This window comes from Stigmatopora argus, chromosome 19, assembly GCF_051989625.1.
Source record: "Stigmatopora argus isolate UIUO_Sarg chromosome 19, RoL_Sarg_1.0, whole genome shotgun sequence".
Classification (NCBI taxonomy): Eukaryota; Metazoa; Chordata; class Actinopteri; order Syngnathiformes; family Syngnathidae; genus Stigmatopora; species Stigmatopora argus.
In genome coordinates, this window is record NC_135405.1 from 5,561,621 (window position 1) to 5,579,739 (window position 18,119).

General features: G+C 40.4%; 1 protein-coding gene across 3 annotated transcripts in view; it reads left to right on the forward strand.

The window, feature by feature from the left end:
• Positions 1-18,119, forward strand: part of flrt2 (fibronectin leucine rich transmembrane protein 2) — a 48,113-nt gene that overhangs the window by 22,748 nt on the left and 7,246 nt on the right. Inside the window, exon 2 of one of the 3 annotated variants that reach the window (XM_077587329.1) lies at positions 4,898-5,019. The exons of 1 other annotated variant lie outside the window; for it this stretch is intronic. The gene's annotated coding sequence lies outside the window, so the exon portion shown is untranslated. Of the gene's footprint in view, positions 1-4,897; positions 5,020-17,141; positions 17,610-18,119 lie in introns of those variants that run through there. One more of the 3 variants, XM_077587328.1, reaches the window with a different exon arrangement.

Genomic DNA, 18,119 nt, shown 5'->3' on the forward strand with positions numbered 1-18,119 from the left:
AATCAAGGTCTTTGCCAAGTATTCCAATCAATTCATTCATGACAGTACCAAGTTGTCAAAGTCCTCGTATGACGGTAAAAATGTCTTACCCATGGACTATGCAGGAGATAGAAATGACATCAGAGGAAACCAAATGGTAAGTCTCATGTTAAAACAACAACAAAAACATCTAAGCTGAAAAAGAAAACCAGTATGCATACTAACCGTCAATTATCCTTTTGTTCTTGCAATACGTTAGAAACTAATGACATCCCACAAGGTGCTGCTAAAAAAAATGAATAGTATAGTTCAGCAATTATTATTTGTCTCAATTGAAGTCAGTTTTCATTACTTTCTGTATTATATAAAATCATCTTCCTTCTCAGCTACCATGGAGTGTTGACATGACAACACAATGCAGCAGCCTGGCATGATATTTGAAATGTCACTTTGGTCGATGTATCTCAATCCTTTGCCGGCATTAGCGTCAAGTACCCCATTGTTTTAGTGACATTATTCTGGGTATGCGGTCTTTTTATAGAGTTGATCAAGACCAAAGCGATGACACATTCATCTTAATGTGACATGCTATCAGACAGCTGTACTGGCTTTTTTTCTACTTCTTGTAGAGAGTACATTTGGTCTGCCTTTTGCCATGTTGAGAGCAAAGAAAAGGGAGAAAGACAAAGCAAGAAAATGAAATGAAATGAAAAAACAACAGTCGGAAATTTGAATGCGGTGAAGTTTTTTTCTGTAGTTGTTTTCAAATAGTACAAATTTGCACTGCACCACACGAGTGAGGCCTTCTATTCCTAAAATAGAAATAACTCAACCACTGCATACTGATTTTCTTTCAAAAGGCAATTTACTATTACAACATGCATTTAATCTACTACATAGCCTGGTATTGTTGCAAAGTAAATTTAGTAGAGAAAACACATTTCTGTCTCATTGGTTAGGTCAGAAATACTCATATTTACCTCAGGGGCACAAGTATCCAAAATATAGGCCATTGAGGCCCTTAAGGCTTTTCAATGACGCTGCTCTACACTACAGGCAAACTGGAATTCAGAGTATCACTCCAAAATCACTGCTTTGATTCATTATCTGTACATTTTATCCTCTTGGAGGTCGTGCGTGTTGGAACCATCTCATGTGACCATGGGCATGAGGCAGGGTACAAACTTGACTGGTCAGCATTTAACTGCAGGACATAAACATACAATGAATCATTCAGGCCCACATCCTCTCCTATGGACAATCTGGAGTGTTAAATCACCAAAACTGCACATTTTTTAGACGTAGAATGAAACTGAAGTACCTAGAGAAGAGCCACGCAGGCAAAGGGAGAACAGACAAATTCTACACAGGAACACTAGATCGGATCCTGGATCTCAGAACTTTGAAGCATTGCTAATTAGTCATCCGGCGTGCTGCCAAAACTGTGCAATTTGCTGGTTATGAAGAATTTGTAACTGAACCTCATTTCATTAAATGTAAAATATGTATAGACAGAAAGAAAAACAATGCCATCTGGAGGACCAGTCCCCTAATGCAGAGTCATCATGAAAGTCCAGTGGGACGATAACAGCCATATGTGATTCTTTTACAAAGTGCCTTTCAATGAATGTGTGCATGGTTCAGGCGCCTGGCTTGGGCTTCGTGCCACCTGATCGTGGCAGAAAGAGCGGCCTTTGCTCTTCTGGGAGATGGGAATTGAAAGAAGATGCCGTTTCAATCGATTCACTTTTACATTGTCACTCACACCAAAGCTGTCCAGATCTCCCTCCACTTCCTTCACACTCATTGTTCTTACTTTTCACAAGAGATGAGGCCAGTTGAGGCTAAATAAGGCTCTCTTGATTCATCTGAGGCGCCCCAAGATGAGCGCTAATTCTTACGCAGGCATCCACTAAGAGACACCCTTGGGATGTTTTGTCAGACTATTTCTAAATTGGGATGACGTGCTGTGGTAGTAAGTGAAAGCAAGAGTTGGGGGGGCTCAAAGTAACCACAGTGACCAGATGGAACCACAGATTTTGGCATAGGGGCTAACTGCCTCAGCAAAACCATATGGGTCATAAGTGCATTTAGAAAAATCACATTTGTTTTTTTCCATGCCATCGTAAGTAGGACTGGAGAATCCTGTAAACAAAAGATAATGTTCTAAGTAAGAAAAAAAGAAGAAAATCCATAATTGTCATTTGCATATTCGTGTCTGCAGGGCATTCAATATTTTAGGAGTTATATTTCTATGTGTGAGCACAATTCCAAACGACCTAACCTACACAAGCCAAGTTTTAATACCACAAAGCATTAAGTTACAGGGAAAACGTGCCAAGGTTAATGCTATGGATCTGATCTTGAAAGAAGAAAAAGAAATAACAAAAGTAATCACGGTGATGATGATGAACTAACGACAGGAAAGAAACCAATGCCTGAGATCAGACTTATGAGTCATGGCACTCAAAAAGAAAAGACAAGTAGTACCATCAGTACAAAAAAGGATTAAACACCATAGCTTAGCCATGTCTGAAAGAATAATTGTATTTGAAGATGTCTGTTGGGAAGTGCTTTAACCTGGTTGCTGATGTAATCTGGATTTATCTGACTCCCTGTCTCATTTTGCAACAGGGGATTTTTCAATATGAGCATCAGTGTGGCGACATAGATAGGTAATACAGGCCTGCAACATACTGCAATGCACAAAAAAAGACATTGCTGCTGAAAAACTCTAAAGCTGAAAGCTATTTAGACTGAAAATAATAAATCACCTCCACTGCTCAGTCCATAATAGATAACCCTGACACAACCTGTGATGATAATAATAACACTTGCACTAACAACTCCTTTACCATTGCAAGATTCAGAATTAAACACATTATTTGCCCTACCTTGTAATTTTTATTAATTAAAGTACAGCAATTAATAAGACCCTTGAGTCAAACAAGTGTAAATTGCTGTGAGCTGTTCACCACTCACAACTAATTTGAAAACATGCAATAATAAATCAACAGTGAGGAGGTGTCAGAAGAGAAAAGGTTGAAGGGGCTGTGGTGTACGGGGTTTCAGGCCTCAGTTAATTAGTTAGAGGGGGAAGCTGATGGTAAACACAGATTGCTGTTCTAAGAACAGGCAGGTCCTTCTAACAGCTGTCAACTTAAAAGATGTGATGTAACAAGACCCATTGCTCTTGCTTCATTGTGTGACATGGCCAGACTTTTAACACTTGTTTAGTGATAGAAGAGCTTTTAACTAATTCCGAGGCCATCCAATAAGTTGTTGTTACATCTGTTTCTCATATGTAAGTTTTCATCTGCTCCCTGACATTTGTTGAGAGCTTGCGTTCCATATAACTGCTATGCATTCTGAAAATTCGGGAAAACCTACAAGACAGTTTCATGCCTTTGGAAACCTCCCATGGGTTTATTGACAACTGACAACATTTCAGTTAAATAAATACACCTGAGGGTTTGTGTGAAGGCAAAATTCAAAACACTGTTCCTGGTGTATTTATATATAAACTAACAATATCGGTAAGATAATTGCCAAAAGTGTTATTCACCATTGGGTGTATTTCTCTTCAAAAATTACAAGTATAAACATAATTGGAAGTTTGTGCCTTTATACTACTGAAAGTGGCCATAACTCCAAAAGAAACCTCAAAATGACAGATTACAGTTTCAATCACAGAAGGACGATACTTTAATTTTTGTGTACATTTCCTGTCCTCTGATGAAACTGAAATCCCCATAATGAGCTTAGTTACATGAAGAGTAAAACAAACAAATGCAAGTGGAGGATGAAGAATGTCCTCTACTGACAAATTTGTAACCCACAGAGGGCTGCCCTTTTTTTTCCGACTCCTAACTATGTATCCGCAATTATTTCTGGGTTCGTGGGCTAAATCCAACGTTGCTTCTCACTGTGAGGAGTTTGCATGTTCTCCCTGGTCCTGCGTTGGTTTTCTCCGGGTACTCCAGTTTCCTCTCACATCCCCAAAAAAATAGTAGGCCTGTTGCGGACTCTAAATTGCCATAAGGTATAAGTTTGAGCCTGAATGGTTGTCCGTCTCTTTGTGCCCGGCGATTGGCTGGCCAACGATTCAGGATGTCCCCCTGTCTGGTGCCCGTAGTCAGCTGGAATATGCTGAGGCACCCCTTTTGAGAATAATCGGTTCACAAAAATGAATGAATGTATGAATCAATCTGTTGTAAATTGTCTCTGCAGGGAGACGGAGTTGAAGCCAGATTCAGGGAATCAGGGGGACAAAAGGGAGTGCGGGTGAACTACGTAAAATTTTAATAGCTAAACGCTGTATACAAAAAAAAACTTACAAATAACACCCAGGGAAAAAGTAACAAACCAAAAACAAGTTGGCAGAAAACTAAGAACGTAAAATACCAAAATATTCAAAAGACCATAAACCACAGGATGGCGGGCGTCGAGCAAGGTGTCGGCACACACGGCGGGAATCAAAATGCCAAAAGCAATCCTGCGACAGCTTGCTGGTTGTCGCAGTTGTCCTTAAATACCAGTACCAATTCGCCACAGGTGTTTTGCACCACCCCACCCCATTCGGCTTAATCAGCTGCCGGGGAGACACTGAGTCTTCCCAGACAACAGACCGCGACATAATCAGCCATGATTCAAAAGAAAACAAAATGTCTTCCTCCAAAGATTGAAAGAACAGCCTTTTGCCTGTAAAAGAACATTGGTGCTTGTTTTTTTTATCCAATATTATTCAAATATAAAATAATGTATTTTGTTTTTCCATCACATCTCATGGCCACCTGGGCCCTTCTAAATGCCATCATGGATTTAATTTGATAAATGTAAGAGAGCCAAAGTCTGGATACTGCGTTTATTCAGCTTCTGAGTAAACTGAATCATGGATTACAGTTTTTTTTCTGTACAGTAAAGCCTGGAAGGCACAGCCGGCCTTCCACCCACCCAGAAGACTTCCTCTTTACTCGAGTCAGGAGAGGAAATTGAGCCCAGATGTGACTTCAAACAAAGAAAAAGCTAAAGGGATAGGAGGTGGGATTAAGCCCGTCTTTTTTATGACCCTTCTTGGGTCCTCTCTATTGATCACCCCCCTCCCCATTAGATTTTAAAATGATTGTAATATGCAGTACATCGGAGGCTTTTCTGTCCCATCACTAACTTAGTATCTCATCCGTACTTATAACAAAAAATGTGGACAACCACATCCTTACATTTTTCTGAATAATCTTTGGCATATGGTTGAGATGCTAAATATGGCTAAAAATGAGAACATTCCGTTTTGAGGCCTGTGATTAAACATTTGATTTATGTTTTGGCATTAAGTATTAGCCAAAACAGAAAGAAAAAGGATGAATGAGAAATCGGTCTTTCCGCTCTTAAATTGCAATATAGTCGTCACGACTCAGCTCTTTAGGGACTTTTTGGTTTCCAGGTCACAATGTTTGAAAATTCTTGTTTTTTTTGCACCAGTTGTTCTGACAGTGCCTTTACTAAGACTAAGAATAAGCCCATGAATCGTTTAGCATTGGAAATGTTTTCTTCCAAGTAGTCAAAGCAGACATTTGCATTGTGAAATTCCTTTTTTTTGCACCGAAAATTGCAGCGGTCTCCTTAATGTGGTATTTTGCACTGATTGCAGTGATTAAAAATCCGTTAGGCACATTACAAATGGGCAAAAAAGTCTGCTAAGTATAGAAAAATATATTTTGTCTGGAACTATATTATTTGAGCTACAAAAAATATTTTTTCTTTATGGTCTAATTAGTTGTTGTGGTTTATATATATAAATGACTCAAATGCTGTAGGATAGAACCTAAAAATCAAACTTGCAGGAGAAAATAGATCTCCTACTGTGACACCGAAGCATTTTCAGCTCATTGCTAGCACAAATAATCAAACATCAATGCCAAATGATAAACATTTACACAAAATAAATTTGCTGAAATAGGAGAATACTTAGCTGAAAGACTAAATCGAAATATATATTCCAACTTAAAGTCATGCTATTTTTAGAGTATTTTGAAGTCTGTCCTTTATCTTGAATTGAATGGTTTTTATTGTCATTATACAAGTATAATAAGATTTAAAGCTTCAACACAGAGTGCACAAATACAACAACAAACAAATAGACAAATAAATAACAAATAAATACGTAATAAATAATTAAGTAACAAGTAATTAAGTGAAATCAGTGGCGCGGAGTGGCCCTGTTTTCCGTCAGAAGTCCAGGATGAGTTCCGTGGTTTTGGAGACGTTCAGCTGAGTCTGTGGACTCAAAAACAAACAAATAAACAGATAGATAATAAATATATAGTAACGATAAATACATCATCAATAAATAAGTAATGGATAAATAAGTATTCAACATAATACATAAGTAGTCAACATAATACATAAGTAGTCAACATAATACATAAGTAGTCAACATAATACATAAGTAGTCAACATCATACATAAATAGTCAACATCATACACAAGTAGTCAACATCATACATAAGTAGTCAACATAACACATAAGTAGTCAACATAATACATAAGTAGTCAACATAATACATAAGTAGTCAACATAATACATAAGTAGTCAACATAATACATAAGTAGCCAACATAATACATAAGTAGTCAACATAATACATAAGTAGTCAACATAATACATAAGTAGTAGTCAACATAGATAGGTTCATGGCAAGAATTAGTATTTAACAGGTATTTATTTTGTATTTTGTGATATTATTATGACACTTCTTCTAAGCATGCCTCGTGATGTAGAGGTTCACTCGCCTGACTTCGGTGCGGGCAGGCGCGGGCTCAATTCCCGCTGGTGGCGGTATCGATTGGGAGTGTCAGGACAGCTGTGTTTGGCTCCAGCAACCCCTGAAACCCTTTTGCGGATGGGCGGTATGGAAGATGAATGAATGACTTCTTCTAAGCTATTTTCCTTCTTTATCACAGATCATCATCAGGAGTTTCTACTTTCATAGGCCATCATACACCCCTCAAACCCATATCCACAGAAATGTCACATACAAAGTTTGCTGACATTTATGCAATGTTTTGCTGTTTAGTACTGGCATCGTAAAGAGGCTCTTAAACAGCCCTGAATTGGCACACACCATTGAAAGATGTATAATAAAAATAAATACGTCATCATACGTGATTGAGTGGACAAACACGACAGATGGCGCATGAGGCATTTGACACATAGAGTCCGCTGTCGCACAGCCTTCAAGAAGGTGTTGCACGAACCAATGCGTGGGTCACGTGTTACAATGAGACAGTTCCTGCCCATGCGTGATTATAAATAAGCCTTCCAAAGTGTTGAACATAGATGAACAGTAACTGTCTTTTCCACCAACTAACAACCTTATAATTTTCAAGGTTATATCAATAATCATGGACAGCCTGGCGGACGGAGTGGTTAGGGTGTTGGCGTCATAGTTCTGGGGTCATGGGTTCGATCCCAGGTCGGTCCTCATTGTATGGAGTTAGCATGTTCTCCCTGAGCTTGCGTGGGTTTTCTTGGGTACTCTGGTTACTCTGCTCTTGACTGTAATTGAAAATTAATTTGAACAACTGAAGAGGGTTGATCAAAAGTTTTGTATTTGATTCTATTACTTTGGCTGCACTCAGTAGTAGGTGAAAGTCTTGGTAATACCATTGCTAAAAGTGTTGGATCCTTTGAGGTTTATCATGTGTATTTTGTTGCAAAGATACTAAAGTCAGCAGCGAATGGCCAATGTATCCGTCTTGCCTGACAATTACTGCATGTGTTGCTAAGCAGCCAGCTTGAGTATTAAATCTTCGGAAGGCACGGATGACTTTGACGCCTCATGTCAAAATAGCCTGTAATCCACAATCCTCTCTTCCTCTTCTCTTTAAGCCATTTTAGCTCCAATGCCTGTTCCCCTGAAACTATCACACCAACACCTTCCCATGTGTGTTCCCTTGCCCTCACCCCTCCAGCTACTAAACTAGAGGGGCCTGCTTGTTGTCAAGTGTTTTGTACAGGCATGCTTCAGCATTGGAAATCATTTTTTTCTAGCAGTGTAAGTTATAGGTTTTCACTGAAGCTCCATGCAATGACCCAGATTTAGCCTTAGGACATGTCCTAAAATTTGTTAATTGTCGTGAGAACACAGTTTTGTGGAATCAAAAGTGTGCTCCTGAAACAGTATAGTAGGAAATTGCACACAATTGCTGCATTTTTGTTCTTTGACACATGACCATCGGGTTTGTAGTGTGTGGTACATGCGGTTGCCTTACATTCTAGATTTCTGGCAAGTGGCCACATACCTAGCCACTGCTTAAACTGTTATCTTAAAATAAGTCATTCTAAACAAATGGAAATTTTATACTGTGCTTTACATTTCCTCTAAAGTCCTGTGTGAATTACCAAGAATCTCAGGTCAAACCTTTAATGCTACTTTCCCCACATGGAGGCTCACTGATTATCCTGCACTGCTGCACATTGACAGCAAAGAATATCTGTATATTTGTTAACTATCTAAGAAAGGTTGCCAATGATTAAAAGTAATAATTTTGTGTGGAAACAAGTGAATACACTATGAACATCTTTCCATCTGCATTAGTTAAATCGTATGTGCAATTCGTGTTCAGATTTATAGTTTTCTTGTAACACTAAATTGGCTGGCAACTTTTGAAGTGCTTTGGAGTGTCCAGATGTAAATGAATGCAGGGAGGAATGTGATAAGCTAATGATGTCTCTTGGGAAGGTCGTGAATTTGACTGAGGGATAAACATATGCATATCTAAGTTCCCATTTTCCCCTTTCCCTACCCTCCGTTAACACAATTTGGTGTGGAGCAGACGGACCTCAGCTAGTGTGTAGTGATCTTGTGTATCTGCAGTTTTATCAAGGTGCAGAAGCGTACAAAGTAAATATGCCACACCAAAGTCTCTTTGGGCGGAGAAGGGAAAGGGAATTTCCACTGAAATTGGATGGAGGTTATTGAGTAAAAAAAAATCTCCTGTGATTTTGAAATAGGTTCTTACAGTTTAAGATAGCTATGGGTCTCATTTTATTGAGTATTTTTGTATCAGCATCAAGGGTAATTTTGTGTTAACCAAACCACAACAATGATCAATGTAAACTACTAATTCTTAACAACACTTTCGAATTATTCTGATCTCATGGCCATACATCATTGGTATAATCTAAATGTCCACTGCTATTCCATTTGTGTGGATAGTAGTTAAATTTAGGTTAGTTGTGTGCATACTGTAACAGCAATAATTCACATGAGAAAATGTGGTTGCTACTGAAGAGGTTGAAAAATTTGCATACACCTTGAATATATTTCTCTGCCTCAATTTCTGTCACTACTTAGTGATATGAACAGGATTATAAATGGATATTCAAGTAACCAATGTCAACACCATTATGGAAATATTGCGTTGTTCAGAATACTAAGTGTAACTGCCTCATTGCTATGGATGTGAATACAACCATTGTCAGGAATATTTTGAATTATTATGGTTGTGTTTGTTCACAAACAATGGCTTTTGAATGCACACCAAAGATTGGTTTTCAAAGTCGATTATACTCATGACAAAATGGCAGCCATTGTACACTGCAAAGATCGTTACAGATGTCTATCGAAGCAAAACATTACAAAAAATAGACTTTACTCTAAATTTACACTATCAATAATTTCTATAACAATTTCACCCTTGTTTGTGTAAATAATTGAATTTAACTTTTAACCTGTACAGCCATGCATGACGGGGATATATTGCAGCAAAGATTAAACATGATTGTGTAGCGATAAAGGACTCGAGTGGCTGGTGCAAAGGACAAGGTGTAACGGAAAATGTCAATATGCTGTGGTGACCCTTCACAAGACCACCCAAAAGTGATGTAGTAGTAATAGAAGTAGTAGTCGTAATAGTAGTAGAGGTAGTAGTCGTAATAGTAGTAGAAGTAGTAGTCGTAATAGTAGTAGAAGTAGTAGTCGTAATAGTAGTAGTCGTAATAGTAGTAGTCGTAATAGTAGTAGTCGTAATAGTAGTAGAAGTAGTAGTCGTAATAGTAGTAGAAGTAATAGTCGTAATAGTAGTAGAAGTAGTAGTCGTAATAGTAGTAGCAGTAGTATTAGTAGTCGTCGTCGTAATAGTAGTAGCAGTAGCTACTACTACTACTACTACTACTAGCAGTAGCTACTAGTAGTAGCAGTTGATGGGGATGCAAGATGGCGGCGCGCACTGACGCTGCGGCTCTAAGCTCTCCAGTTCGGTGTCGTTCGTTATCTTACAGTCGCCAGGATTTACTCACTATCCGAAGGATATGCGATACATCCGATTTCTTAACACACTCTCCGGGATCTCCGTGGCTAGCCAGCCCACCAAAAGCGCGTCGAAGGCGGCGAAGGGACAGGAAACAGAAGCGAGGATGCCGAGGGGGCCTTGCTGCTAAGCTGAAACAACAACCTCACCGAGCTCCGCTTCCCAGTATCCTTTTGACCAACGCCCGATCCATCACCCACAAAATGGATGAGTTGGAACTTCGTATTGCTACCAACAGCTTTGTTAGAAACTGTAATATTATTATCATCTCCGAAACGTGGCTACACCCGCATATCCCCGACGCGGCGGTATCGCTAGCTAGCCGAACGCTTTTTCGCAACGACCGTTCTAAAGTATCAACAGGCAAAAGCAAGGGCGGAGGACTGTGCATGTATGTCCATAATGAATGGTGTTGCGACAGTAAAATTATTGACACTCACTGTTCCCCGGATTTAGAGTTATTAGCAATACGATGTAGGCCCTATTATCTTCCAAGAGAGCTTAACGTTGTCATAGCAACGGCTATCTATATACCTCCGAATGCTAACGTTAACACGGCACTTAACCTCCTGCTAGCGGCTGTTAACAAACAACAGCTTGCTCACCCCGATGGAGTTTTTATTGTCGCTGGTGATTTCAACAAGGCATGTTTAAAGACTGTTTTACCTAAGTTTATTCAATACGTAAATTGTAATACTAGAGGAGACAAAACTCTTGACCATGTCTATTCTAACATCAAACATGCTTATAAAGCCACTTCCCTACCTCACCTAGCTGGATCAGATCACCTCTGCCTATCTCTCACCCCCGCTTACACTCCACTCCGGAGGCAAACAACGCCACAAATAAAGACAATAAAAACTTGGCCCGACAACGCACTCTCTCAGCTGCAGGACTGCTTTTCCCGCACCAACTGGGAACTTTTTGTACACGACAACCTCCAGGACTACACGGACTCTGTTCTTTCTTACATAAAAAACTGCATCGACAACGTCACTATAGATAAACGAATACGGGTTTTTCCTAACCAAAAACCCTGGATGACCAATGAGACACAGGCACTCATCAAATGCCGTAATTCCGCCTTTAGATCAGGGGACAAGATAAAATATAGCGCTGCCAGAGCTGAGCTGAAAAGAGGCATTAAAAAGGCCAAGTCAGCATATACCAAAAAAATTGAGGAGCACTTCACAGAAAATAACCCAAAGAAGATGTGGCAAGGAATACGACATATTACCAACTACAACAAAAATACTATGTCTGTTAATGCAGATGCCTCACTAGCGGAGAATTTGAACCGTTTCTTTGCCCGCTTTGAGACTGACAAATCAGGCCCAGTCTCAACACCCCCACCACCACCCTGCAGCAATACACTGACGTTCCGGGAACAGGAAGTGAGACTGGTAATGCGGTCTGTGAACACCAGGAAGGCTGCGGGCCCTGACGGAGTACCTGGGAAGGTGCTCAAAGCCTGTGCTGACCAGCTGGCTGGAGTCTTCACAAATATTTTCAATTGTTCCCTGCAACTATCCATCATTCCATCTTGTCTGAAATCTGCCACCATCATCCCTGTCCCCAAAAAGCCAACCATTGGCAGCATGAATGATTATAGGCCTGTTGCCCTCACGCCTGTGATCATGAAGTGCTTTGAAAAGTTGGTAGCCCGCCATATCAGGAATACAATCTCTCCCTCAATTGACCCTCACCAGTTTGCTTATAGAGCAAACAGGTCCACTGATGATGCTATTGCCATTGCTCTTCATACAGCACTGAGCCATCTGGAACACCCTGGGAACTACGTGAGGATGCTCTTCATTGACTACAGCTCAGCCTTCAATACCATAAAACCGGACATTCTGACTGACAAACTCTCCCACCTTGGACTATCCTCTTCAATCTGCTGCTGGATAAAGGACTTCTTGACCAACCGACCACAGACTGTTAGACTTGGTCCCCACCTCTCTTCCTCCATTACACTAAGCACTGGCTCCCCTCAAGGCTGTGTACTGAGTCCTCTTCTGTACTCCCTGTACACCTACGACTGTACACCCACCCACCAGTCTAACGCCATCATCAAATTCGCTGACGACACCACTGTGGTCGGACTCATCTCAGGAGGGGATGAGTCGGCTTACAGAGATGAGGTCAACAATTTGTCTGCGTGGTGCTCGGTGAACAATCTCACACTGAACACCACGAAAACTAAAGAAATAATCTTGGACTTTCGCAAACACGGCACAGATCTGGCCCCACTCCTCATAAATGGAGTATGTGTAGACAGGGTCCAGTCCTTTAAATTCCTGGGGGTCCACGTCACGGACAAGCTCTCATGGTCTACAAACACCACGGCAGTGGTGAAGAAGGCTCAGACACGACTCCATTTCCTCAGGGTACTTAGGAAGAACAACTTGGGCTCCAATCTTCTGAGAACCTTCTATAGAACCACTGTAGAGAGCATCCTGGCGTACGGCATCACAGTGTGGTACGCTGGAAGCACGGCGGCAGACAAAAAGGCCATGCAGAAAGTGATTAACACTGCCCAGAGGATTGTCGGCTGCTCTCTGCCCTCACTTGAAGACATTGCCAGCCCGCGTTACCTCAGCAGAGCCAAGAACATCATAGGGGACCCTTACCACCCTGGTCACAATCTGTTCCAGCTGCTGCCCTCTGGCAGACGCTATAGGTCCCACAAAGCTCGGACAAATAGGCTTAAGGACAGTTTTTTCCCCACATCCATCAGACATCTAAACTCGCGCTAACATATCCCCCCTTCCCTTCTGCGGCATATGAATAGATGTTTGGTTGGTGATCTGCCTCCTACTAGCTGACTTGAAGGAAGGTAAGTGGCAGACAGCGTGCGGTAATCGAGAGGTAAGCGACCTGTATCCACAACAGCGGAATGACAAATTACAAGTCCGTAACTTACACTTATTTAGGTCTTTTGCCGATTAAACGTAGCTTATGGAGAAGCACCATCAATTTCGTCACACGCAGTTTCTGCGTGTGATGACAAGTAGGCTTTTGTGTTGTGGTAATGACGACATGGCCTATGTCCGATTATTATTATTATTATTATTATTAGTAGTAGCAGTAGTAGTAGTCGTCATAATAGTAGTAGCAGTAGTAGCAGTAGTAGTAGTAGTCGTCGTAATAGTAGTAGAAGTAGTAGTAGTAGTAGCAGTAGTAGTAGTAGTAGTAGTCGTCGTCGTAATAGTAGTAGCAGTAGTAGTAGTCGTCGTAATAGTAGTAGCAGTAGTAGTAGTCGTCGTAATAGTAGTAGCAGTAGTAGTTGTAGTCGTCGTCGTAATAGTAGAGTGAGTGAGTGGTTCATTTGCCTGACTTCTCTAAGCAGTGGGAAATTATTACCCAATTAATGTCTGCATGCATGTTTTGATTTAATCCAAATCACGGACGGTGCAAAGAACAAGAAGTGAAATAAGGTAAAAAGTTGAAATACTTAATTATCCGCCCAAAGGGGAAATTCAACAGTCCCGGAGTCACACCCGCAAAAACACATTCAGTTCAGGATAAGAAAAAGCAGGTAACAGGAGTAATAAAAAGGAAATAAAAGATGCACATATTCAGCCTGAGCTGTTCTACAAGCTTATAACAGCATGAATGAACAATTTCCGCAATTGCTCCATTCTGCACCATAGAGAGAAACCTGTCACTGTGATTGCACCTCTAAGCATACAGAGTACAGTGGAGCGGGTGCCGAGGATGCCCTGCATGAGAGTCCTCATGTTTCTCCCCAGGACTGCTCCCACTGAATCCACACCCACCCTATCACAGAAACCCACCGTTTGATCAGCCTGCCGGTCGCTTCGTGTCTGTGTCATGCTGTCCCCCCGCCAAAAAAAAAAGCATTACGCTGGCAACCTCCTACTGAAAAAAAAAAGATGTACACCGCATCCCTGCTCATAATAAAAAGCCCCGAGTCTCCTCAGGAGCCTGCCTTGTCCTTTTTATGCTAAATGGCCTTAACTTGATCAGACTAATACAGCTTGTGTTTTACTTCTTGTGTTTCACATCTTCTTTGAATCACAAAATATCTGCAGAGCCGCCACGAGCTTTCCCACACTATTGCTAAAATTATAGTATTGTATTGAGATTTTTACAATGACAATATCAGATGGTGATTTAACAGTATGACCAACACGACACAGGAAGCAGTCCACACATAAACAGTTCATTTAGGTAAGGTCTAATATGTTGATGAATTACAATAGTAAAGCCTTCAATCAGCTGACTTCAGTTGAAAGGCAGATTACACCCGAGACTGGTCGCCAGTCAGCCGTAGGGCACACAGAGAGACAAACGACTGCATGCACTCATACCACCACCCGTGGGAATCGAGCCCGCGCCTGTTTGCACCAAAGCCAGACGAGTGAACCTCTACAGCATCAGGCGGCTTTAGCAAAGTAAAATAATAACTGATTGGCTGAATTAAAAACCTTAATCAAAATCATATTTACCCTGGAACTCTTCTTTGGTTGGCATATTTGTAATGCTGACATGAATCATAAGCCTAAGGGAAATTAATGTATTGGCTGCCATTAAAGGCAATAGAGATCCAATCAAATTTACTGATAAAGCTGTCGGCAATCATTCGATCAAAGTGGAATGGACATCTATTATATTATAGTCACTGTCATTGAAACATGATCCTTCAATTCCAATTGTATTGAGAAAAGGCCCACAGAAAACATACAATGAAAGGTCGTAATCAACCAGCAATTGAACCCTCGATCTGAGAAGTGTAATGTGGGCTGCTACTTTGATTATAGTAGGAAAATAAAAAATAAAAATAAAAAATAAAAAAAGGTTCTTTTAGAGTTTGGCCATGAACAAAAACCTCATGTAAAATTAAAGGCATGTTGTTTTGGGCCAATTAGTTTTCGACCCTGAAACAGTTGCTATTCACCATTTATCTCTAGATAGCAGCATTTAACAACAGTAAAAAAATATGTTGACCGTCATTGATACTAAAAAGTTCAACATTTTTCACATCACAAACACTAAATAGTACATCATTAAACATCACACAGAGACTAGCTTGCCATTTTTACCATATTTAATAACATGGGCGCAAACACAGTTTACTATCATTAACATCACAGATGTGACAGACTAATGTAAAAGATGCTTTTGATGTCCATACATGAACTAACTCTGAACTTGCCTTCATGTTGCACAACTTTTACTCTCTAAAAACCAAAGATGATAAATGGCCAAATGGCAAACAGACTAGCCACATATGCCCTTAAGTTTCCTTAACAATTTTGGCAGAAAGATTACATGTTGCTTAATTTATATTCTGCTTGAAAAGCATCAGTTTTCAGGAATGTGTTATTCAGCCATTGATTGATATATATTAAAACAAATATATAAAATGTACCTCAACATTTTCTTGTCTTATACTGACCATACAAAAAGTTTGCAATTTCAGATGTGATTTTTTTATGTTGCTACAAATTATAAGAACTGTTTATAACTCTAAAGTATTACGCATAATCTTGGATTGTACACATATTATATGGGCATTTGAGCTACCATTCAAAAAATGGTGATGGTTTACATTTATGTGTGTACAGTACCTGCAAGCAAGTTTGTGTACGTTAACGTGAGTGTACGTCTGGGAATGGTAACCACAAGAAAAAAATCCCCATGAATCATTTGTCAGTAGCCTAAAAACATTCATCCTAACCCTCACATGGGTTTAACCCCTCAGTACTGTGAGGCCGACATCCTCAACACTCTCTCCCAGTGCCACGCAACTAAGAATATATATATATAACTAAGAATATATATATATATATATATATATATATATATATATATATATATATATATATATATATATATATATATACATATATATACATATATATGTATATATATACATATATATACATATATATGTGTATATATATGTATATATATATACATATATATACATATATATGTGTATATATATGTATATATATACATATATATATGTATATATATATATATATATATATATATATATATATATATGGTACATTGTTGGTAGCGTAATGTGTTCCAAAACTTATATAAATACTTCTTTGGGAGTGATCGCATCTCATTTTCTGAACCGCTTTTTCCTCACTAGCGTCGCGGGGGGTGCTGGAGCCAATCCCAGCGGACCAGAGGCGATGGACACCCTGACTTGGTGGCCAGCCAATCACAGGGCACAAGGAGACAAACAACCATTCATGCTCACACTCATCCCTAGGGGCAATTTAGAGTGTCCAATCAGCCTATCATGCATGTATGTCTTTGGAATGTGGGAGGAAACCGAGTACCCGAAGAAAATCCACACGGCCTGGGAAGAACATGCAAACTCCACACAGGTGGGCCGACCTGGATTTGAACCCAGGACTCCCACTGTGAGGCCGACGCGCTAACCACTCATCCGCCGATTATATTAATATTAATTAATTATATTTTAATTGGAGGTCCCATTTCATTTCTAATGCAAAAAATCTGAAAAATCAATCTAAACCTGGATTACCTTGGGCCTCGTCCCCCTTCTGGCCGTTTGGGTCACTCTCTCCCATCACTACCACGCCCAAGAAGATGAAGAAATAGAAACAAACGCACTGTGGTGGAGCTTTGGAACATGGTTTGGGCATTCTTGTAAAATCAAATGGCATGCGTTGAGAGAATCAACTATTTTCCGCAGTGTTAAGGCAGACACACAGCTATCAGAGGGCTGCTGGGGGATATGCATTCTTTATTCTGAGGGGTGGGACTACCAAAAGAGAGAGAGTGAGAGAGAAAGCGAGAGAGGGGGGAGAGAGAGAGAGAGAGACAGTCGGAGCGCACACGTCGCACTACCAACTGCATCCGTCTAAGAAAACAACTCCGGGCAAGTCTTGTAGGAGCGACGCTCAACTAGAAGTTGATTCCTACTAAAAAAAAGCGCACCGGGCGGACGTAGGCAGCTGTCATGGCCCGTGACAAATCAGGTGGGAGACACTTTCACGAGAGGGTCCTCGCAGTTCTGCTTGAGTGGACGGGGAGCTGTGGGAGCTGCGATCGTCGCCCTGTATTCCGCCCTCGTTCCTTGGCTGCGATGGTGTTGAGTTAGAGCGGCTGACAAACCCTAATCAAAATAAAAAAAAGTCAGGATAAATATGATAGTGCGACGCTTGATCGGAATCTCCTGGATCCAGCGGTACTAGTCGGATCTTCAAGTATGATCGTCGAAGGGGACTGCTTGAAGGATACTGTGTAAGGGGAGAAAAGTTCAACACAGCAGCGGCTTGGGGAAGGAGAGCGACTCGGGAAAAGGTACCGTTGTCATCATTATCATCATCATCATCATCGCACATGAAAATGAGAAAATTATTAACAATGTAACTTTACGTGATCAAGATGAAAAAAAAAATCAAAATCTGCATTTTTACCCGCCTTTAATATGCGCACTTTTATTTATTTGCTATTATAACGATGACTATTATTTCACATATCCAAGGTAAACCCTAAAAACGTTAAATATTTAAACCCATGGAGATGAGATTAGGCACCTCACGCCGTTCAATTGCTCTTAGAAATATTCCATCCGAGTGAACACCGCTCACTGGGCAACCTTTGAAGTATGCCTGATCCGCCTCTTATCGCCTCTTAAATACCTTCGCCGTTTTCAACTTTTAATTGCGTTTCTACCAGCAAATCCACTTCTAATCCGATTGTCCTGGCCACGTATCAGAGCGTTCATCTGGAGGTGAGAATATGTGCTCACTAGCCTGGAAATTTAATAAGAGAGGGATAGGGGACTGTAGTGGGTGGGAAAGTATATTA